The 23,697-nt window shown below is 45.6% G+C and overlaps 1 long non-coding RNA gene across 1 annotated transcript in view; it reads left to right on the top strand.

Annotated features, from left to right (window-relative positions):
- The first annotated feature begins 247 nt into the window (after positions 1-247).
- LOC148759011 (uncharacterized) overlaps positions 248-23,697 on the top strand; it is a 127,911-nt gene continuing 104,461 nt past the window's right edge. Inside the window, exon 1 of the long non-coding RNA XR_016020303.1 lies at positions 248-330. This is a non-coding gene — a long non-coding RNA (uncharacterized LOC148759011). The remainder of the gene's footprint in view (positions 331-23,697) is intronic.

Below are 23,697 nucleotides of genomic sequence, written 5' to 3'. Positions count from 1 at the left end.
GTTGTTAAGTGAGGGTGTGCACAGGAAGTGTTTGGCACATGTTGCTCTCTCAGTAATGCTCATGATTATTATTGCTATTATTTTTGCTGTTATTATTGTTATTGGGTGTCTGATATGAGACAAACACACCACACTGTGTGTTTTGTTCTCGGGTCCTCTCACTTATCTGTGAGGGTGGAACATTTCTTTCCTGCCCCTGCTGTTCCCTTCCATGTGGAGGGACATAAATTAGTGTGACACTCCTCGCCTCTCACCTTCCACCCCTGTTTGCGTGTCAGCAGAAGTTGAGATTTTTCCCTTGGTGACTTGGGGAGGAGCAGCTACTCCTGAGTAAGTCAGCCCTTGCTCTTCCTCTCCTTCTTGACAGGAGATGCCCACCAGATGCACGCGTGTCCGCCTCTGCTCTCCGAGCTGCCGTCCTCACTGTAGCTCCCTTTCCCTGCCACCCTGTTTAAGAGAGCGTTTCCCCATCTCCCTGATGTTGTTTCATTTTTCTCCACAGCACTTATTCCATAACATTTTATGTACGTGCTATTTTTTTAAATTCTCTAGTGAGCCTCCCCATCAGCATATGGTCTTCATTTTGTTAATTTTGTCCCTGGTAATGTTATTCTATGTCTTCAGAGCCTAGAACAGACCCTGGAAATGGCAGGCGCTTTATCAATATGTGTTAAATGCATGTGGCTCTCCTCATTTGTAATTTGTCTCAATTCAAGTGAAGAAGCCAACAGACAGACAGACATAACTATTCCAAACTCAAAGCTTAGCGATCTTGCTCACGCCCTTGGTGGCCGCCCTCCACGCAACACCCTCAGAGCCCTGAGCAGACCACTCAGCACCTGTGCTGCTTCTGCACTCAAATCAGGGAAGCTGCTGCTGCCACAGCCACAGACACTGGTTCTGGACACTGGCAGTGAAGTGACATTAGGAACTGCGGACAGATGGCATATGACACAGCCCTAGATGAGTGAGACGGGGCGATACCCTGGCCCCAGGAAGAAGCGCAGGAGGCCCTGTTGCCTCTTCTTGTGAAGAAATGTTAATGCCAGAATGTTTGCTTCTATGGGTTTTTTAGGTTAGGTCCAGGGGAAACAATATAGCCCTTCAAAACGTGTTGTTTTAGTTTATATTCCACTGTAGTTGGGGGCCCCCCTGATTTGTGATCTGGTCCTTCATTTATATTTTATTCATTCATTTAGAAAATATTTATTGAGAACATATTATGATCCAGCATTTAGCAAGGCACTCCGGACATGATGATGAGAAGAAAGAACAGAAGGCAGAAAGAACATTACCCAGTCCGCCTTGGGACTCACACTTCTCCTCACTCCCCCCTCCGCCCGCAGGATGCTCGTTTGGCCTCCTCGCTCCTTTTCTCTCTTCCACTCAGTTCTGTGCCCAAACTACTTGGTACCATTTTACTGCCTTTCCCCGCAACTGCTCAAACCTCCCCCTGCGTAGCCCCTCCAAGCTTCATTGCCCACACAATTTGCTCAAGAAAGTATGTGTGCTACACAGTCAAATGCTGCAGTGTGTGCTAATAGCGTAATTACTGACACACCTACACCCTGACTTTGATGAAAAAAATAGTAAACAGTTCTTAAGTGTAATTGTACTTATTGTATTTCCTGATTTTATATTTAAAAAAGAGATCATTTTAATGTGGATGATATTTACTTTTGTTTTTATGTATTGGTTTGAAGGTAGATATGTCTGCTCACTCTTCCTGTGTGATCCCTCTATCCAGGATGCCTTTTCCAGGGTTTCCGTGATGGGGAGGGAGCAGTGGAGAGCCAAGCCTGGGCGTGGATCCAGTGGTCTCAGTTCAGCCCAAGCCCAGCCCATGTTGCTACATGTTGAATAGTAATGTGGGGGGAAAAGTGACTCTGGAATTACTGATACGGGGTACCATTGATCAGTGAGCTCTTTTCCTTTGAACTTCTGACAAGAGACATTTCATTTATTTGGAACTATGGGATGGGAGTGGGGAATTTTATAGCTCAGGGAAGAAATGTTATCATTCATTCTGCCTCTTGCCTCTGACTTGTGGAACTCAACTTCCTCAAAATAGCAAGAACTATGCCTTGTGTTTAAACTTTTCACTTTGCTACCAGCTTATCTCATTGAATCATTCATAGTTTTCATTGAGGCAGATATTATTGTTATCTTTATTGCGCATATGTGGAGACTCTAGTTCAGAGCCAGAATTGTGCAAGGTCACCCAGCTTGAAAGTGGCCGAAAGGACTATTCACAAATAACAGCTTTTCTGCTGCCAAACCATGAGCTCTTTCCAGGGCTCATCCTCAATATTCCGCCATCCACCCACTGCCTTTGGCAGTTCCTGGTACTTTCGCCCCAGGCAGAAACTCCTGAGTAAGGAGTTTCTCTCTGCTGCAGCTTCTAACTTGCCTGTTAGGAGCAAATGCTTGGCTTTCTCAGATACTGTGAGAGCTCCCACCCACCAGTTTCCCTGCTGGAGTCAGAGGAGCCATTTTGCTAGCTTAACTAGATGCTATCATCATAACACAATTGCTAATTCACCTCCAGAGTCCCTTAACAGCCAGTTTAGTGGAACACAGGGGCTGCCTTCCTTTTATCTTTCTAATTTTTATAAAGAAAAATGCAGAAACAAAAAGAGAGAACCAAACTTAGATCTGCTTTAGAAATGCCTCCCAGTCTTCTCTGGCTTCTTCTTATCTAATTCTGGGCCAAGGCAGAGTCTCAATGTCTTACTAGAGGTAGCCAACTAACATTAAAACTTGATGAAAACCAAAGATGCAGTGTTGGCACTGAGCCCCATGAAGCTGAGGGCATGGCACGTTTGTCTTCCGGCCTCTACCATCGAGTTCCCAGACAGATGATGACACCTGAACTTGACTCTGGCCCATAAACCCCACCGGTCTACACGTCCCTGGCATCCCAGGACACCGTTCATGATTTTAGTCCTTCTGATTCCTCCATCCTCTTCCTCTGTCAACCCCTTACTTCCTTCTATTTCCTCTTGCTCTCCAACTTCTCTCTTCCTATTATAGATGGTTTGCAAAAATGGTCACAATTCCTCACTCTTCCCTGTACTTGTATAGCTTTTCCCATTGAAATGTAGAATCTTATTTTCCCTCCCCTTGAATCTAGGCTGTCCTGTGCCCTTCTTTGATAAATAGAATATGGCAAAAGTGACCTTGTGCCAATTTCGAGCCCAGGACTGAAGAAGTCTTATACATTTCTGTTCATTCTCTTGGAACCATGCTGAGCCATATGTCAACCCCCACAGGCTATGCAGCTGGATGATGAGGGATACATAGCCCCATCTCGCTGGCACCCCAGCTGAGCCAATCAACTCCCCAAAGCAGTGCCAATTATTGACTGGCAGCTGACTACAGATTTAGGAATGTACCCAGCCAAATCCATAGAACCATCCAACTAAGCCAAGACTAATTGTCAACCTACAGAATTTTGAGCTAACTAAATGGCGTTATCTTAAGCTACTAAGTTTGGAGGTTGTATTTTATGCTGCATTAGCTAACTGGATACATCTCCCTTTCATCCTTTTCCAAATCCTCCCAGTAGAGCCGTTTTTCATTGACACAATTTTACTTGCCTCTCTAGCTCCAATCATGCCTCCAGGAACCATGGCCGTGGCCGCCAGGGGAACAGCTCGTGCGCCTCTTCTTTCTCTAGACCCATGATCCAAAGAAAGAACTGCCGTTCTCTTATTAACGCCACCTCCTTTCCAGGCCAGAGATGAGTGTATGGCCAAATTTGGACAAAATCAGAGTACTTTACACCCCAATGACAGTGACTGTTAGTCCCATGTGGGGAGGGCATATGAACTAAACCAGGGCAATCAGAGTCCTTCTTGGAACTTCTCAATTAGAGAACTGAAGTAGAGTAAGAAAGGTTTCTTTCCAAACTAGAAAGCAGATTGTAAAGATGGTAGCCTACCGCTTGCCTAACTGCCTTTTCAAATGGAGAAGCTGAGCTAGAAGAATGAAGCTGGAAGACAAGTTCAATCACCAAAGAGTGACTCTGCAGATGAGCTTCGAGTGCCTAGTGTCAATCTCCCCTGACCTTGGTGTGGGCTGGGTGTGCGTGGGTCTGTTGTGAGAGATGGATGGCACAATACTGTAGATCCATGATGCAGTGCCTCACTCATAGTACATACCTAATAAGTGACGGTGCTTGTTAATATTTTCTCTTTTACAAGGACCCATAGCCCTGAGGCAGTTATCACTGACCCTAGTTTGCAAATGGTGCAACTGAAGCTAGAAGAAAATGTGTGTGTGTGTGTGTGTGAGCATCTATGTGAGTGTGTGTGGACATGTGTGAGAGCACTGTGAACATGTATGTATGAGTGTGTGAGAGGAGGCGTGTGAGTGTGGGTGGAGTGATAGGACCAGAAAAATAACCACTTTAGTGCTAGACGGAACAAGTCAAGGTAAGCGAACGAGGCAAGGGAATAATGTCAGGTTGTCATTTTTATGGACAAAGAGAGAGAGTCCGGGCCTGAAATAGGTTAATTGTACCAGAGACAAGAAAGAGCAAATGCATAGAGAGATGCTGTGGAGGGAGAAGCAAGTAGCTTGAATGACAACTTGACTGTTGAATTTCAGATGAGTCAAAGATGACCCTAAGATTTCACATCTAGACAATAGAAGGGAGAAAGATGTTGATGATGGCCAGGTTTCTCTTTGTGGAGGCTGAGTGAATAAAGAGATGAGGGAATGGGAGATAGGACAAATATGTTTTGATGAGAAACAAGTGCTCATCAAAGAAGCAGATTGTAGGCAACAGGTGAAGAGAATAAGCCCAGGTGATAGGTAGCATCGTGGGCAGTTTCCTAACGTCTGTAGAGGTAGGAGGCTATAAGGCAGGGCTGTCCAAACTTTTTTCAACGTTTTTCACCAAGGGCCATATGCGGTAAAATACACAAACAGCCGGGCCACTCACTCGAGGTGCAGTACGTATTGCCTCACCTGGTTTATTTAAGTAAACTAAATATATTTTTGGAATTTGCTGCGGGCCAGTTAACAATGGATTGTGGACTGCAGTTGGCCCGCGGGCCACAGTTTGGACACCCCTGATATAAAGTCTGTGAGAGATCCTACTGATGAGGGAAAAAGGTGTCAAAAGACATTCATTAAAGTTTACAATTTTCTCAAGTTCAACCCTATCCACTACTTAGTATCGTTGAAAACACTAGAGTAATCCAAAAGGCAAGTCACATTTTGAGAAAGAGATAAGATAGAGAAAGCTTCTGTCTGAATTTATCCATCCATCCTTCCACCCACCCATTTATTTATTGCTCACTTGTTCCCATTACAAACCACATATTAAAATATGGATTTCTTTGACTTCCAGAAATTCATTCTAACAGGAAGCCTCTTATATGATTCAAAATTTAAATACAATTTGTAATTCTACAATATAGATAAGCATCACAGTTTCATGCAGATACTCTCTGGAAGCTCAGTAGGGTCTACTCAGGATTTTGGCCTTGGCTCTCACACTGTCTTGCTAGGAAGCTCCCGCTATATATGGAAAAGTCATAGGAAAATCTCTCCTTTAAACCTTGGCTTCCACATATGTAAACAAGGGAGGGTTGGAAGTAGCAGACCTGGGCGGTCGCCTCCAGCCATTTGTCTCTAAGAATTGTGTTATGGGAGACCCTTCAGTCCCATAACATGGAGCCTGAGAGTGATTCCACTTCCCCCATCCTTCTCTCCCTGCTCAGAGCACTCACTGAGCTCTCAGTCCCAGGGTCACAGGAAGAAGACTTTTAGGGGAACAGGGCTGTGAATAAATCTCAGGAAGTGGCTGACATGTGTGCACAAACATACTCTGTAGTAGACCCGGGTAGAAGCTCTCTGGCAGCCCCTGTGGCTTGCGCTTTGTAATTTATTGGAGTGTAAGGGCTGCTGCTCAGCTTCCTGACTTGACTTCTGTAGCCCAATAAATCTCCTACCTCTTTTCTTCAGTGCCCCAGAGTGGGGAAAGGAAGGCATGGAGAAGAGAGAAATTTCACCTGAAAAGAGGATGGTGTCTTCTTCTCCTGGATCTTGATTTACTCTCATTCTCCTTAGGATCCTGTGTTGTCCACAGATGTTTTATGGAAGCAGCCAAAGTGTACAGCCTGGTGAGGGGTCCTGGGCACAGTCCTTGTAACTCACTTCTTTTGGTGATGTGAGCAGCTACCACAGTCTCCAATCTAGGCAAACCAGCCTCAGCATGTCACGGATAGACCATCGCTCGCCCTCTTTTCTATAGACACGTTCTTTCTCCTTCATGGAATGCCCTCTCATATGCTTTCTTCCTGGGTGAATTCCATCCACCCTTCCAAGCAGTATTTCTGGATTCTGTCCGTTCATTGACTTCCATCTTTCCAGTTATCACCCGTGTGCTTGGGAGGGTGAGCTCTGGGGCCAGACTCCATGCATTCACTGTCAGCTCTACCACTTACCATCAATATGACATTTTAAAAATCAGTTCATCTCTTTGTGTCTTAGTTTTATCAGCTGTAAAATGGGGACCATAAGAGTACCTGCTACTTAAGGTGACAAGGTTTAAATGAGATAATATGTGTAACCTGTTCAAAAGGAAGTAACCTATTCAATCAGTGTTAACCCTCATCTCTTCCCTGGGCTCTGCCTCCTGGCTGGCTTCACACCTCCACCTTTGACCCACCCATTGTCCTCTGTGCTCCAGAATCCCCACTCCTGCCCTCATAACTTTCCAATGACTTCCCCTGGCTGTTTGGATAAAAACCATGATCCTTACAAGGATAGAGCAGAACTTGTGGGTGGCCCGGGGTCTTGCGTCATCTCTCTCTCTCATGCTCTGCTCTTCAGCCACACTGGCTTTCTTTGTGTTCCTCACGTCTGCCCGTCTGCCTCCCACCTCACGGTCCTCGAGCAAGCTAGTCCCTCTGGCTGGAATACCTCCACAGCAACTCCTTCCCATCCTTCAGATGCCTGCTCACAGGTAATTTCCTCCAGAAAGCCCCTGCGGGACTTCCGTGCAAACCATCGCAGGCTGGGTGGCTTAAAGGAACAGAAATGTCCTCTCTCCCAGTTCAGGAGGCCGGAAGGCCAACCTCAAGGTAGCAGCAGGATTGATTCCCTCTGGAGGCTCTGAAGGGGGATTTGTTCACGCCTCCCTCCCAGCTTTTGGTGGTTGCTGCCAACCTTGCTGTTCCTTGGCTTGGGGCTTCCTAACTCCAATCTCTGCTCTGGTATTTAAATGGCCCTGTTCTTTTCTGTGTGTCTCCGTGTTTTAACTCTCCTCTCTTGTCTCTTATGAGGAGACCAGTCATCGAATATCAGTCCCATCCTAAATCCAGGATAATTTGATCATGAATTCCTTAATTTAATTACATCTGTAAAGACCCTATTTCCAAATAAAGTCAAATTCGCAGGTACTGGGGTTAGGACTTGGACATATCTTTTGGAAGGGAACTCAGTTCAGACCTCCACACTACCCCTTCCCTCACCCCCGCCCACTGTGCCTCCCAACAAACACATCCATCCTCCCCTCTTGATATGCACACTCCTGGCACCATGCATTTTGGCTATTTTATAGCTTTTATGACAGTTGTCAGTTTACATTTATCCACGTGATTATGTGATTATCTCCTACTAGATGGCAAGTTTCATGAGGAAAAGAGCCAAGTGTATTTTGTCACCTTCAGCTCCGCCACAAAAGTGACACCCGAATTTAAATATTTATCAATGTAGGCGATTTCAAATATATTTAATGATAGGGGAAACAACTCACAATAGAGTGTTAAGTGAAAAAATACAATCCATAAAATATTTACACACATTTATACAATATATGCCTATATAGATATATACGAGCGAGAGAGAAAAAGAGAAATACATACACCAAAATTTTGACAGAGGTTATAAATGGATAGCGCACAATTAAGGATCATTTTGCTCTTCTTTATTCCCTCTTCATTTTCTGTATTTTACATAATGCATTTGTCATGCTACTTAACTCATTACCTCCTACAAATATATGGTAGCAATAAAATTTAAGAACTCTTAGGAAAATTACTTTAGAAACATCACCACATGGCCTTAGTGGTTTATAATATACAAGGTTATATAATAAACTGCAGTTATTTCTCATTCTAAAGTATAAGTCCAGTGATTTTGAGCAGATCATTTTGTGATAATCAGAAAAATTATGCCTGTTTTCCCCTGATAGACCCAAATTGACCAGAACTGGATTCGCTGTAATATTTTTGTGCACGATACATGTATGTCTTCAGTCTATGCATGGCCCAAGGTCTTTACTTTTTTAACAACATACCTCCCCATGAGCCTGCTCTTGACCACCAACCAACTCGACCCTTCATTGGCACGTGTGCTGCTCCTATCCTGTCCTCCTGGCTACGTGGGCCCCTCCCCCACCAGCCACAGCATTTAAAATCCAAACTCTCTGGGTACTTTCACTTTTCTATACCTGGGTGGTAAACCTCCACTGAACCCCAAAGCCAGGATTGTGGTGCCCAGAGTGAGCAGGACCCGGAACAGAGAACTCTTGTACACGCTTTCTTGGTGACGACTGCTATCCCTCAACTGGCTGTTCCCTGAGAGCAGTGTCTGACTCATGATAGGTCCTAAATAATCACATGTGAGGGAATAAGTGATTGAAAAGAGGAAAACATTGCATTTGGTGATGGGACCATTCTACCTGGCCCAGCCTTCGTTAATGGCAGGCCTTGGTTGAAAAATGAAACCAGGAAACTCTTGGATCCTGGGTTGTCTTGGCTGGATTGCCAGTTGGTTAGAACAGTGGTTCCCAAGCTTCCTAAACATCAGAATCACCTGGATAATTAAACTCATTAAGAGTTTAAGTGGGAGCCAATTCCTGGGTCCCACTCCAGATCCACTGAATTCTCCCTTCAGGGATTCTGATGCCCAGCAATGTTCGACAGGCCTGACTTAGAACAGGGTGGAGGAGGCCATAGGGCTGAGACTGAGCCCACTGTGTGTCAGGATGAGTTTTCCAGAGAAATCTTGATGCTCTGGCCACAGGAGACTTCAGCAGTGTGAACCCCTGTTCCCATGCGAACTGGGCCAAGAAGGGACCTCTGAGCTGAGAGAAGAAGCCTGGAGAACCCTGGGAGGACAGAGCACCTGGGCTTCGCTCAACCAGAACCTCCAAAGAAGGGGAAATGGGGGGATGAGCTCTGACTGCGTGAAAAATAGAGCTCTCCTGAGGGCGAGGCATGACCCTCAACTTTGGAGAAAAGACGGAAACGAATGAGCCTTAGAAGTGGCAAACGAGTCACTGTCATGCAGGGTGTCCAGCGGGGTCTCTGCTCCCGCTCTCCACATAAGAACGCAGGATATGGTGAGGCCAAAAAGGAACACCCACGGAGCCATAGGGAGGGGAGTCACACCACTATAGTCTCGCTGGCGGCTGGGTTGGAGACACAGGAAGCAGGAGCCATACGATCCGCAATCCATACTCCACCACACTACACGCTTGCCAGCCACCATCTTCTTGCTAGCCCCCATTTTCTGCTAGCGTAGCCACAGCAGTTATATTAGTGGCCAATGGGTCACTGGTTACAGCTGATGGCCAAGTAGCCACAGCTGATGGCCATCCATTCACAGTTGATGGCCATTTACTACCCTAGTGAGCACCTTTCCATGTGAGGCCAAGAGCCTGGAAACTGCTCTCTGGGGCTCTGTCCCCACAGTCAGGTTGGGCTAACACACATGCAGAAATGGGCTTTTGCTGTCGCTGAGCAAATTTAACTCAAATCACCTTTTTATGTGACTCTCACTTTAGAATAAATAATATGAAGAAAAGACATGTTGGTTAAAATGAAATAAAAGACATAGAGAAGGAGAAGCTGGAACTGCCTTAGCCATTTATTCCATGCAACATGGCTGAGTCTTATGGTGGCCGGGTGGCTTCAGGGGGGTATAAACATGTCTCTCACATTCAGGAAGAAAAACGTAGGCAGTTGATTCCATCTCCACATAAATGTGATGTCCCAGCACAGGTTTTGGAGCTTGGAAAACTATTGGCTCCAATGTTTAACTAGTGTGTGCTGTTAGGCACATTTCTTAGCCTTCTAGAACCTCCGTCTCCTCTTTAGGATGTGGCAAACATCCCAGATTTGGCCCAGAATTTGTCTGGTGTGGGCAGCCATAAAGGAACGTAGGGGAGACACTCCAGGGTGCAGTTTTCACAAGCTGACTTAAGGGGCTTGATGGAGGGGACACGTTTCGTGCCTGAAGCAGAGGGCAGGGGAGTTGGGAGAAGCAAATGGTATGTACCACACAGGTTGTTCTCTTAACCCGGATGCCTAACCCTCTATCCAGATCCTAGAAAAAGAAACGATGCGGACAGAAGCTGAAGAAACGGTTTCTGCTGTTGTCATTTCAAAATCTCCTTCAGATATTGGTGCTCAGGCAGCCCTGTGTGGGGGCTGAGAGGATCAAGTGAGATGCCAGGCTGGGGAGGGAGAAACTTTTCTCTATGGGGCACGTCATGCCTTTGGCCCTTTGTGAGTTCCTGGGAACAGAGTGCCATTTTGGGACGTCAGGGTTTGTGGTGCGTCAACAAACAGGAGAGGCTGTCACAGGGGCCAGCAGAAGGGTGCTTGGTGGTGAGCCTCCGAGGCAGGGCCGAGGTAGGCACCTTTACACAACTGCCCAGGGGTTCGCTGTCCTGGCCAGGACACCTTTCTGGGGCGTCTGAAGTTCAAGAGCTTGGTGGGTGCCTTGAGACACAGAGAAAACTGTTCATGAGCTCACACGAAACAACACTGAGGGGAACTGAGTCAGTGCAGCTTGGGGATGGGGAGGGAAGCAGCCTGCACAACTAAGAGATGGTCACTCTTGTTGTAACCCAACTTGCCTAAAAGTCTGGCGTAATCATGGGGACACACAAATGGGGGATAGTAGCCTGTCACTCAAAGCCGGGTTTCTCCACCTTGCATTCTAAGCCAGATAACTCTTTGTAAGATGTGAGAAGCATCCCTGGCTTCTACCCACTGGATGCCACTAGCACCACCTCCACCTCCTCCCCACCCCCCATTTTCATGACAGTCAAAAATCCAGACACTGTCACGTGACCTCTGAGGGCAAAGCTGCCCCTGTTGAGAACCACAGACTCAAGACTTATGATGCGCATTGAAAATGTTGTAAGTTAAATGCCCCGTCTGGCACGTGGTGTGGGCTCAGGCAATATCCGTTTCCTTCTTCCTTCCTGTCACTGGGACCGGAGCTCCTGTGCTGGTCTGTGGGGTCGGAAGATGGCGTGTCTTCCCCACCAGGGCACGTGGCTCACAGGTAGCCAGGGCTGCTGTTGTTCTAACAACCCTTTGATGGTGACCGGGGGCGAACTCGCTGGTCACTTGAGCTTCCCTAACAGCAAAATGACAGACTTAGACTTGGTGACTTTCAAGAGCCATTTCAGGGAGGACATTTCACACTTCTTCGAGTACACGGGCCAGGGTTGGGAGAAGGAAGACTGTCACGAGTGCCTTATGAGGGAAAATGGAAGGCCCTGGCTTTGGGAGATACAGCAACATGGTGGCTGAGAGGGGTGTGCTAATGGTTGCCAACTGCTTGGGGGCTGGAAGTATAAAGGAAAGTGCAATCTTAGGCCTCAGCACGGTGATTAGTTAAGAATGGAATCAAGCCAGGAGCTAACATCAAAGTGGAAATGGAGATGTCTGGCTAAGGAAGGGCCCCAGGAAACCCCGGAGAAGTGAACTGTTTGTACAGGCCAGACACCAACTGCCTGGGTGTGGTGGGCAGAATTCTGTGATGGTCCCAGTATTCCCAGCCCATGGTTACATACACCTTTTCCCAGTTATCCAAACGCTGATCTATGTACTACTGGGAAGAGAGTTTGCAGATTTCATTAAGTTGACCTTAAGATAGAGAGATTATTTTGGTGGGTCTGACCTAGTCATAGAAGCCCTTTAGATCTGAGTCTAGATCTAAAGTATGGAGATGGAGGTCAGAGATACCAAGTGAGAGAGGGGTTTAAAGGAGACAGATAGAGGGGATGGAGTGTGGGGGGCTACTAGGATCTGAGAGTAGCTCCTGGCTGACAGCCAACAAAGACATGGGGTCCTCAGCCCTGGTAACTGCAAGGAACCGGAAATCCAGGCGTGAATGAGCTGGGAAGGAGATCCTTCCACAGAGCCTCCAGACGAGCATCCTCGACTTGGCTGATATATTGCTTTCAGCCTTTGAGACCCTAAGCAGAGAACCTTGTTGCAGCCCCTGATCTGCATACCTACAGAGAATAAGTGGACGTGGTTTTAAGCCACTAAGCAATAGAACCTGTGATGCCTGTAATGGCTCTGAATCGTCCCCTTGGGCCATCCACTCCCTTTCAGCCTCCCCAGCCTAACCCCTCCGGCTTGGTGGGCAGAGGTACCACTGAGTATGTCACTCATTGCAGAATCAGCCGCATTCCTACATTGTTGGCTCCAGTAGATCTCTGTTTGGAGCCATCTTTGTTTACAAGTGGCCAGTGGCAGCTAAGAAACTGCAGAAGCAGAGGTGGGGGTGGGAAGGAGGGGGCAAACTCCCTAAGGCTTTGACTTGGGATAATGGAAAAAATGTTTTTAACTCGGGGGTCTCACCCTAATAAAGTTTTGTTTTCTCCTTTCCTATCACTGTTTACAGAGATCACCTAGTGTGAGATCAGAGAAAGTTCTGTCTTCTCCAAACAGAACTCCCCACTGACCAATCCTGGGGCTAGTGGGGGGAGTAACAGCAGTTGTAGTGTTTCTTAAAGTAAGTTGGTGAACACAACCGGATGCGCTCCCTCGTGAAGCAAAATGAGCCTAAAGATGCAAGATCTGCTGTGTGTTTGTGGGTAAATGAAGTGTGTGAATGTGTGACATGAAGACAGAACGTTCGATCTGTGGTTACCAGAGTGTTGTGATGTGTGGTACGATGGAGTCATGATGCAGTCGGTGAAGCTGAACTGTGGTTGTGGGGAATTAGACGTAGGATTATCCATGTATAACAGTGTGTAATGGCTGGTGATGGAGGGTAGTTGGGATGGGGACAGGGTGTGTGTGAAACTGTGACTCTGATATATTCGTATGTGATCAGGTAAGTTTGTGAGTGGGTGGCGTGCGGCACAGCATGGTAGTGAAGGAGTTATGTGTGTAGTTGATTGTAGGAATGATGGGGTGGTGATGTGGTGTGGCAGAGGAAGACATATTCACGCACAAGTGTGGAAGGTATATACGGGGGGGTGTTTGCAGTAGAAGGGTCTGAGTTGTCGGGGTGTGGATTCATGGATCCTCCTCAATGTATCTCTGTCCTTGTGCCATTGCCTTCTTTAAATTTCCCCCTTGCACTTATGACTGTCTAAATCTATCTTATTTATATAATTGCTCATTAGTTTATCCGTCTACTGGTGCGTAAGCTCTATGAGAGCAGAGCCCGTGTCTATCTTATTTACTGATATAATATCAATCATTCAGAACAGTGCATGGCCTATGAATAAATAAATGGATGCGGGGGTGACGTGACAATTGGGGTGTCTGCATATGAGTGTATGTAAGATGCTAGAAGGGAATTTACTATGATAGTGGAAATGAGATTAGGTAGCTCATTATCTGCGAGTTAGTGAAGGGGTGAAGTAAGGTTGGATAGAGGTGATAAAATGTATGTGTGATTGTTTACTATGTGTGGAGGAGTATGTGGTGAAAGTATGTGTGAACCTGAAGGGTGTGTGGTTGGTGGCGACGTGGTGGAGAGAGAAGGCAGGGATGTGTTTATGTATTTATGTTTCAGCGCATGTCATTTGCGATCTCTATTGACTCACTGGGGTGTATGTTGCCAAACCCTGACTCCTCCAGCTTCCAGGGGCCCAAAGCTGAATTGTGTCTTCCTAACGTGTCTTCCTGTCTAACAGCTGGGTCTCAGGAGCCATGTTTTCCCTAGAAGGCACAGGTGCAGTTTAGGGGAGATAGAATTCTGTCTTCTTATGTGCTTCCCTCAAATGAGCAGCAGGTCTTCTTGGAAACCTGTAAGACATGGCAATGAAACATGACAGCCTGAAGTCCGGGTGGCTTGGTTTGTTGGCAGTGGTTATGTGCTGTGGCGTGTGTGTGTGTGTGTGTGTGTGTGTGTGTGTGTCTGTGTGCGCACACACATGTATGTGTGTTCTTTTACAGAGCCGAGCTTTACCAAGTTCAGTTCTTGTGTCTTCAACTCGAGGCGTTCATCTTTCCTCATTATTTTTAAAGAATTATTCTTTTGCTTGACGGTGTAGTTTTGCTGCTAAGAGCCCTAAGTGTCTGCTAATTGTCTCACTCAGCTCTGGGACCAGCTTTGGGCACCTTCCTCCTTGTCTGAAGGACCTCAAAGCCAACTGGAATGACCTCCATTCCAATGTCTCTTGAGTTCTATCTCTTTTCACTGCTCTGGGAACGTCTGAGCTTCTGGGTTTAGGGTCCATCTCTCTTTTTCCTTCTCCTATGTCTCTGATGTAGCTGGAGGGTACTTGATCTGCTACGAAGAACAACTGAGTTTCAATGGTAGTATAACGCTAAAATAGAATTTGAAAAAAAAAATTTTCCTGGAAATCTTCAATTAGATGGTTTGACCTAAAATTTACTAGGTGGCAAGTGCTGCAAAAAGCACCTTCCCTGTCCTCATTTTTTTTAGCTTACTATGTGAAAGTCATTGTCTTAGAACATGAAAGTGGAATAAGAGAGGACAGAGAGAAATTCTAAGGAAAAATAAGTAAAACATAGTTCTAGTTTAGGAAAAAGAATTCTTGGAAGAGCAGCATCCAAAAGACAAAGTTGAACCATCACCGCCGTCAGCATCTCTCTGACCATCATCCTCTTCCTGACCAATAGCCCTGTACAAGTTACAGAATAGGAATCGTCAGGCTCTCCTCGTCTTCTAGTCTCAAATCCACATTAAAAGGGCAAAAGATTATTGGCTCACCCTAAGTCTTGCCCCCCCCCAGAGTGGTTTTCATAGAACACAAACTTTATGGGGACCCCTCCTCTGCCCAAGATCATTCAACTCCCCCATCTAAATTCAGATCCAATCCAAACTCTTCTGACAGCCAATCAGTGCTCACCACGCCCCAGGCCCATTCGGTGTACCTCTTAGATCCAGTATGAATTTGTCAACTAGTGCATATACCTCCTGGTACCAGGCTGTGTGAACTGTGGATACAGAGCTGGGTAAGAGATACAGAGCCCTGTCTCTGACCACAGGTAGTTCACAGTCCAGTGGGCGAGGGAAGGTGTAGCAGAGCTGAGTGCAACCAATCCTGGGCAAAGGGTGGTCATGAACGGGTTGAAAAAAGGGAGATGCTGGAGCTGAGCCTTGGAGGATGGTGCAGGAGTGTACCAAGGGAATAGTGGGTTACTAAAAGGGATGGTGTCCTCAGCGGTGCTCCCTGGCTTAGACACAACACGTGTTCTAACCTCCAGGCTTTCACTGAGGCATTTCTATTCTTAGAAATGTCTGCCTCCTCTTTCCTTACCTACCCAAGTCCTGCCTACCCTCCAGGGACCACATCTAGTCTCACCTTGGCCACGAAGCCTTCCCAGACCACTCGAACCCATCCTCCCTCTCCCCTCACTAAACTCCTGTAGTCCGTTCCAGACCATTGTGCCCAATATTGCTTTGTGGGCGAAGGTCTTGCTTTTCCACCAAGGCGGAAAACTCTGAGGGCACTGGGTCTAGTGCACATTCTTGAAAGCCAGACTATGAGAGTTGAGACTGTGACTCTTGTGCTTACCAAATATGCAACTTTCAGCATGTTATTTCGATTTCCAGTGCCTCAGTTTACTCATCTGTAAAATGGGAATGATAAAAGAGGTTTATTGCCAGAATGAAATAAGTTCATGAGTGCAAGGCCTTTGAACAATGCCTGGGAAGTAGTTAGCACTAAATAAATGTTGCCTATTATTATTATTATTACTATTATTATTATCATCTGATACAATCATATATTAAAAAGAGCAGAACCCTGCTGCTCTTTTAAAGATGAAAAGGCACAGAGAGGGGAAGTGACCTTTCTAAGGTCACCCAGCTTGTGAGTGGCAGCACTGGGACCAGAACTTAAATGTCCTAACTCCAGGCCAGGGCTCTTTTGGCAGCATCATGGCACTTTTTGGTTTGCCCACTGATGTTAGCCCAAACCTTAACAGACAGCTCCATACGTGTTTGTCAAGTAACTGACTGACCACTGAACCCAGCCAGAAGTCACCAGAAAAACCGGCTGGGTATGAAAAGAGAACAGCTGAACTAGTCCCAGTCCTGGGGGTCTGAGCTCCTTACCCGGAGAAACGCTAACCCACCCTTCCGAGAAGACAGGGCCTGTGAGCTGGAAGAAAGGAAGAATCCAGGTAGTTGAACATGAATGCTCTTGGGTTGGGCTTAAAAGCTCCACCTTCCTCTCTCTCGATCTTTTATTACAACCTGGAGGTAACTTGGCTTATGCCAGTTTAAGAAGCAGCTCCATTTAAAAGCCATTAGTTTTTTAATTGCAGAGAGATTGCTCTCCTGCTGCCGGCTGCAGGCTCTCGCTTAGTCCCAGGTACCCGGGAACTGAAGTTCCAGGCAGCCAGCCAGCCATGCCTCAATGCCCCGCAGGGCAGAGCTGGCCTGCAGCTCTCCCTAACCCAGCCCAGGTCATCCTCCTACCTGAAGGTTCCCCTCCTGGCGGCTTACACAGGTGGGTCGCTGGAGAGGCAGAAGCAATCCTGTACTCTATTCTTTCCTCCACCACAAACTTGCTGGGTGACCTTGGGCAAGTTCATGTGAGTCTCTGGACTGTAACCTCTTCATGACAGTGAACAACATTTACCGAATGTCTTTCATGTATTCAATTCGGGCCTGTCCTAATTCATCTGACCACTCAGGACAGAAGGTTTTATTATCCGTTTCATATGCAAGGAAGCTGGCTCAGAGAGGTGAAGTGACTTGCCCAGGGCTTCAGTGGAGGCTGGATGGGAGGCAGTGTGGCACAGTGGGAGGAGCTAGGAATACCTTTGCGTCCGTCCCGATTCTGCCAAGACTGATGGGGTATCCTTGAGCAAGTTCTTTTTGGAAAGTGAGAAAGCCTTTTATATGAAAAAGAGCTTTATATTTAATATTCTGGGATGCAGACATTCCCAAATGTGCCTACACATCTGAGTCTCCACTGGAAGCTTGATTGAAAACAGATTCCCAAACCTTGAGCCAAGCTTAGAGCATCTCGGATCTCTGTGGCCAGGACCTGGGGATCTGAAGTAGAGCAAACTCAGGTCTGACACATGGAAGAACGCGTCTACCTACTGCTTCTCACATTCTGAGACTGCCTGCGTTCGTCAAGTTCGTCGGGTTAGAGCAGTACCAGACAAATCCCAAATTGTTTTGCGTGATTTCACACCCCAAAAGTATATTTTCTACTCCACTAATGTCTGTTGTCAGTGTGGGTATCTCTCCAGAGCAGCTGCCCTCCACCTGGTGGCTCCCAGCCAGGCTGTTATGACCTGTGGCACCTTCCTGGCAATATGTGCTTCTGTCAAGCTCCCTGGAGCGGGAAGAGGGTCATGGCAATGGGATCCTTCCACTTCGAAGGGTCACATACCCCTTCTGCTTCTATCTTATTATTCAAAGTAAGCCCCGCGGGCCAGTTGGGAAGCTTTCCATTAGGCAATTAAGAGCAGTCATCCTTGGGTGCCCCAAAGTAGAAATGAACTGGAGACTGGTAAACAGCACAAATGCCTATCGCGGTGACCTCATGGAGATGCTCGGATCAAGTCTCATCCCCCTCCACCTGGTGGTGCCGGTGGGGAGAAGGAAGGCCGACGGGCCAGGAAGGGTTCTTAGGAGTTCTCATAGCCACTCATCCATTGATTTGTTTATTGATTCATTCCAAAAATACTCTCTGAACCCGCATTATGTGTTTGGTACTGGACCAGGGAGTAAAGAAACAAAAATGAGTCTAACACAGGTTACTGAACTGTAGGCATTCGCTCAAGTGCTGAAGGCAGACATGTATGTGGATGATGAGCATAAACAGCCACAAATACCAACTGGAGATACGAGCAGAGAGCATTTTCCAAATGCAGAACAGCATGGATGGAGCTATGGAGACAGGAAAGAGGTTAGGTGCTCACCTGTCTGGGAAAACTTTGTATGGCTGGCGCTTTGGAGGCAGATAAAGAAAAGGTTGAAAGATAAGGCTGGGTGGGGCGGTGAAGATAAAAATCAGGGGGGAGTGACAACACTGGCGAAATAGTGAGAGAACCTCAGAGGTGCTGTACCTTTTCATCCACTTTGCTTCCTTTGTACCCTTTTAAGCTGGTGGAAAACATTTTGGTTTTGAATAGACCTGGTTGAGGATAACAACTCTCTCAGTTCTTGAGTGACTTTGGGCAGGGTACCCAACGTCCCTGGGCCTTGGTGGCACCATTTGCGAAGTAGGTATTTGTGCAGCTGTGGGAGTGGCGCCCTCAGATCTCTAATCTCAATCTAAGAGAGAACCTGCTATAAGGTGTACAGTTAGTTGGCTGACAGCACCCCCATGGTTAACCTTCAGGACCCATGGCAGAATTGATGCCCGCACTCGCCCTGCGCTGTTCCCCGTCAAGGATTGAGCACATGGGGAGATAGTAGCTGGGTGTCGCTGTCTGCTGTGGGACCCCTCTAACGGGCCCTCTCTGCTCTGGGGCTCCCAGCAGCCTTGCTGTGATTTTCTCAGAGCTGTACCACAGCCCGAGGCTCTTCCTGCCCAGCGCTGCTCCCTCCCTTCACAGATGTCAGACCCGCATTTTGGTCTGAGGCTGTCTCCATCTACTCCTGCTCACTCTCCCTTTATCCTCCATAGGTATTTACTCCAATAAATGCCTCATGCTTCTAATTCCATTTTGGCAACTTCTTCCTAGAGAAGCCTTGCTGACACAGTATCATAATGCCAACACTGTGAGCTTTGAAAGAGGATTAAATGATATAAAATAGCGGTGCAGAGTGGGTGGACAACATATGCTAGTCTATTTCCTCATGTGCTCTTTTTTCCTTGTACCTTAGAGGAATATATTATAGTAAAAAGGACACTAGACTTGGAGTCCTCTGGTTTTGGTTTCAAATTCTGGCTTTGTCACTTTTTAGCTCTGTGATATCATACAAGTTACCCATTTTGAGGCTCAGTTTCCTTATGATGGAAAGTGGATAGTGTCAACCTTCAATATCAGTTCTGAGTGATTAAATAAGGCCCATATTAAAGTGGATTGTGAAACATTATTATCCATCATTCCTCTGAGCTCTTTTTCTCCTGAAAATGTCCCTTCATCTTTCTCTGTCTCCATTTTGAACCACTTTCCTTTCTACTTGAAGGTCATACACACACACACACACACACACACACACACACACACACACACACGACCTGGAGAATCTGGGCTTTGAGTAAGTGGTTGGGCTTGCACTAAAATATACACCTTCTTACTGGCAAACCATATATCCAACTGTGAAATTTGCTCAAAAGTTGGTTTGGACTTGAAGCCTGGGCAAGGTCCCCTAAACAGAACACATTGGTTTCTTAAAGGTACTTGAAATGTGCACCTATGTTCTGCCAAGCGGAGGGTTGGGGAAATTGACATGAAAGGGACATGGTTCCTTCTTTAAGTACGGTCCAGTCAAAGGAAAGAGTTTAATTATTACCATTGATATTGGCTTCTTTTCTGCCCTTCACACCTGCCTGGTGCTTTGCACCTGCTTTACTCTCTTCCTGGAATAATCCATCTTTTGTTGATTGGATGGTTGATTCCTTTTTCCTTCCTACGTCAGTTCATATGACGTCTCTTGAACAGACCTTCCTTGATCACCAAACCCCAGGTAATCTCAGTCAGACTGTGCCATTTGTTTTCTTTATAACACTTATAAGCCACCTTGGAAAGATCTCGTGTGTTTATTTATATTTTTGCTTCATAGTCGCCCCCAGCCCTCAAACCTCACCACTACCCCACTGCCTCCCACCCCTACAACACAACATAGGTCCTTGAGGGCAAACATCACGTCTGTCTTGCTCACCTCAGTATGTATTTTTAGAAACTAAAACAGCGTTAACATCTCAATAAATATGTATTGACTAAATCAATTCGTTAAAGAAATACTCTTTGCCAAACACATTAACTCATAAACACAACAATATTATTTGTTGCCAACAGGAAAATATACATGCTCCTATCACATGGGAGAAGCTGACTTGATGGGGACAAGTGTAAATGCAGCTTAATTCTTTCTCCCGCTGGCCTCCAAGCCACCTCCTGTGGGTTCGTTCTTACCCTGACTCTGGAGGAAATCTCATGCAGGTACCATAGCTTTTTGAGTTCCTTTCATTGTCAAGAATAGTTTCGTTTTGGCGATTAAACTATGTAATCCAATATAGATTTTTAGGTTGAACCACAAGAAATTGTCAGTATTTGATCATTTTTGATCCACGTAAATGATCATTTCATGTGGTTCAAGCTAATAATGAGTGGAAAACCAAAGATAATTCAAATTTAAGCTCCCCCCCTCCCTCAGCTTGGAAACTGGCCCCCAGTGGGGACAGAGGGTGTGACTGGCTTCTTGTTTTTCTCTTAACTACGTTCTACTCCACTGGCAGCCTGCTGCTTCTGTCGTCACGAGGGTCAGCCCAAATGAAGAGGTGATTGGAGAGGGGTGTCGTTTCATGAGGCTGACGCTGTGGGAAGCTGGTGTTGGGGTTTAGGCTTGGTGAACAGTTAAAACAGCTGCTTCATTCTTGGACCACTGTTGTGTGTTTTCCTTGGGATCTTCAAGCAGGGCAATTTCTTTTCTTTTTTTTGTTTTGTTATTAGTTTCAGGTGTACAAAACAATGCAATAGTTCGACATTTATCGCCCTCACAAAGTGGTAATTTCTTTACTGGAATCACTGCGTTCTCTCGGGGACAAGCTGGTGTGTCCCGGCAGCCCTTGGGCTCCTGGCACTCCATCCTCTGGTTGGGGGCCTCCAAACATCCTTGTACACAAAGTCTTTCCAAGATGCGCCAGGGAAGCTGTCTTCCTTGTGGCTCATCTCCAGTCCAAGAAAATGACACCTTGGCCCACTGGATGGCTGTCACCTAGTAGAACTCTACTCACCGTTGACTCCAAGCTTCTCATACTAGGCCTAACGCTCCCTCAATCCCCAGAGACAACAGGCTAAGTTCTCTGTGTGGTCCCATTAACCCTCCATCATCTAATCTAATGCCGAGAGGTGCAACCCCTTCACTCCACCTTGAGAAAGAGGAAGAGTGATCCTATAGCCCTCCAACGGCTCTCTATTAATACCTCCAACTCAACACTTTTATAGGCTGGAGGTAAGTGATTTTGCTGGCAGAACCAGCTTAGTCACGTGCCTTTCATGTCCTGTATAGGGGTCTGGTATCCCATTTTAGGATAAATATAGGGATACCTATTATACATTCTAGGCCTTTGGGACCTCTCTGTTGAAACTCAGACAATAGGAAGAGCTACCTTTGACATCCGGTTTCATTTATGTACAGGTGTGGATCAAGTCCCACCTTCCCAGCCATTATAGTTCAGAAATGACAGGCATAGCACAGGCAATTCTGCAGCTTCTGAGCCCATTAGATGACGATTCAGGAGATAACTTGGCTGCCTGTCAGAATAAGGCCAGTGTGTGATCACTATTGTGCGGGAGACCTTCAAACTCAGTTTTTTGCTAGGAAACGTTACTTGAAAGTATATCGACTGACCAACCACTCACAGAACTGGATGATTTAAACATGGCAGCTGCTGACAGTTTGACAAACATCAAACCTCATACCTATTTTTTTTTCAACTAAATAAGATGCTCTTTATTTAGTATTATCCATGCACATTTAAAAAAAGTTTTATGGAAGTATAGTTGGCATACAATATTATATTAGTTTCAGGTGTACAACGTAGCGATTCATCATTTGTACACCTTACAATGTATACAAACTCTTAAATCTATTTTTTAATGGTATTCCACAAAGAATATGGACCTTGTGTGGAGCAGTGAATAGCACAGGAAAGTTCTAGGATTCCTGCCTTTGCCACTAGCAGGTAGATAATGTAGTGTAGTCGCTTAGGGCCCAAGTTTTGAGGTCACACAGCCCCAGGTTTGAAGTTCTGCTCCCCTCCCTTACTAACTAGGTTCTATTGGTCATATTTTCCTCATCTGGAAATAGATTTATAGAGTTTATGTGACCATTACACAAGGTAAGTTACTAGCACTGAGCCTTGGACATATTAAATACTTAATATATATTAATTATTATCACCAAATAGTTATTATGCCCAATGTCGTAACTTTAGGCTCAAGAGTCAAATGACCTGGGTTCAAACCCCACCCTTCTCTGGCCTTGTCCATAAACTGTGGTATGATAAAACTTATCCCCCAGGGCCGTGGAAGTATTCACTTCAGTTCATAAATGTAAAATACATAGAATAATATCTAGAACACCGAAGACTCCCAGCAATTGTTAGCTGTTACTATGATTACTGAGCATTCTTTGTAGTCCTTTCCCCCCAGGAATCCCATAGATAAGAAAATGCGGTCTATTCAATCATGTAAGGAATGCTTAATTTCTTCCCTCTCTCACCATTTCATTAAAATGGATCAAAGACATTCATAGCTGCAAATCAGAATCTCTGATTAGAAGGGGTAGGGGGACCCAACAGTGTTATCAGGCTAATTCCAGTCAAAGTAAAAACTTTGAGCATTTTTGTTAACCAATGAAGCATTATCCCTCCAACTGCGTTTTTAAAAATTTTGAGACAACCCTAAACTTAGAAGAAAAAAAAATTACACACTCTGTAAAGACACTTTTTTCCTAAACCATTTGAGCATAAAAGTAAGTAACCTGATGTCCAATTACCCCAGAACACTTTAGTGTGTATTTTCCACAAGAAGTGACATTTTCCTACAACATAGCCACAAACACATCCCTCCAAACAGGAAATTTGCATTAAAACGTCACACCATCCATTCCACAGACTCATGCCCATTTCAACAATTGTCCCATAATTTCCATTATGGCTAAAGGACTCAAGTCATAAATCATGCATTGGACCTAGTTTTATGTGATTTTTGTTTCTTTTAGTCATTTTTCCAGTTTTATTTGACTTTCATAACCTTGACGCTCTTAAACAATACAGGTCATTTGTTTTGTAGACTGTCTCCCCATTTGGTTTCAGATTTCCTTATGATTAGATTTAAGTTGTGCATGCTTGGCAGAAATATTGCAGAAGAGACACTGTGTTCTCCCCATTGCATCCCATCAGGGGGTGGATGATTCCATTTGTTCACCTTGATCTCTTGATGAAGGTGCTGTCTGCCAGGAGTCCCAACCATAAAGACATTTCTCTTCGTTTTGTAACTAATACTTTGGATACTGTGTAAATATGCCATTGTCATCAAACTTCTCAGTTATTTTTATCAGTATGGATTCACAGTTTCCTATTTTATTCAGTGTGTTAAAAGCTGTTATTATCATTCTTTATTGGGTTACTCAAGTTGTCCCCAGTTTGGCCAGTGGGGTTCCATTCAAACTGGGTTTTGTGCCCCTTTAATATGCTCCTACGGTTTCTCTCTGTTGCAAAATGTTCCAGTCTCATCTTGTACTTTCCGTGCCCCGGTCCTGAAATTAGCTGTTTCCTGAGGAGTTCTGGTTTCCCTTAGTGGAGAA

The sequence above is a fragment of the Rhinolophus sinicus genome, chromosome 1 (genome assembly GCF_057876585.1).
Source record: "Rhinolophus sinicus isolate RSI-liver-muscle chromosome 1, RSI-T2T, whole genome shotgun sequence".
NCBI classification, from domain to species: Eukaryota; Metazoa; Chordata; class Mammalia; order Chiroptera; family Rhinolophidae; genus Rhinolophus; species Rhinolophus sinicus.
Note: the sequence above shows the minus strand (reverse complement) of the source record. Positions and strands in the feature narration are given on the sequence as shown.